The 767-nt window shown below is 24.9% G+C and overlaps 1 protein-coding gene across 2 annotated transcripts in view; it reads right to left on the bottom strand.

Moving 5' to 3' along the window:
• Window positions 1–767, bottom strand: part of LOC106867563 (acetylcholine receptor subunit alpha-like) — a 154,439-nt gene that overhangs the window by 38,606 nt on the left and 115,066 nt on the right. The gene's annotated exons all lie outside the window — the stretch shown is intronic.

Below are 767 nucleotides of genomic sequence, written 5' to 3'. Positions count from 1 at the left end.
TATATTTATATATATATATGTATATATATATATATATTTATATATATATGTATGTATATATATATACATATATTTATATTTATATATATATATATCTTTAAACACACAGACACCCCCCCCCCTGAAAGCACACACACAAACACAAAGTGGGGCTAACTAAGCATTCGTATTCCTTAAGTACAATCTCTCTTTAAATATTATAATCCTAAAAATAAAAAGAAAGAAAAAAGACAGAACCAAAAGTGTATCGAAAATCAAATTATCCTTTCCACTTCATATTGATTTTCGTAGATAAACAAATTAAAAAGAAATATAATTAAAACATCCTGGCAAATAAAGTTATATGTTTTCATTTGCTAATCGCCAGAGCTAGCACACCTTTTTGTACCACCAATTATTCATTAAACATGCATTGCAAATATAGCAAATATGAGAGGTGGCAACGCTCCATTTAAACATTTCATAAAGAACCATAAAGAATATTGGATGACAGTTTAAATCTAGTTAAATGTATTTTAACAGCAGGTTTGTTACAGGGTAAAATAGAGCTGAGAATTCAATTGACATGAAATGGTAAACATCTAAGGATCCATAACAAAATTATCCATCTCACATTTGGACAAAGATATTTCTTTCTTTATATATTTATATATAAACACACATATACGTGTAAACATGCATATATATATATATATGTATATATATATATGCTTATATATGTATATATATGTATTTATATATGCATATATGTATATATATATATATAT

This window comes from Octopus bimaculoides, chromosome 12, assembly GCF_001194135.2.
Source record: "Octopus bimaculoides isolate UCB-OBI-ISO-001 chromosome 12, ASM119413v2, whole genome shotgun sequence".
Classification (NCBI taxonomy): Eukaryota; Metazoa; Mollusca; class Cephalopoda; order Octopoda; family Octopodidae; genus Octopus; species Octopus bimaculoides.
The sequence above is the reverse complement of the archived record's forward strand: the minus strand, read 5'-3'. Positions and strand labels throughout refer to the sequence as shown.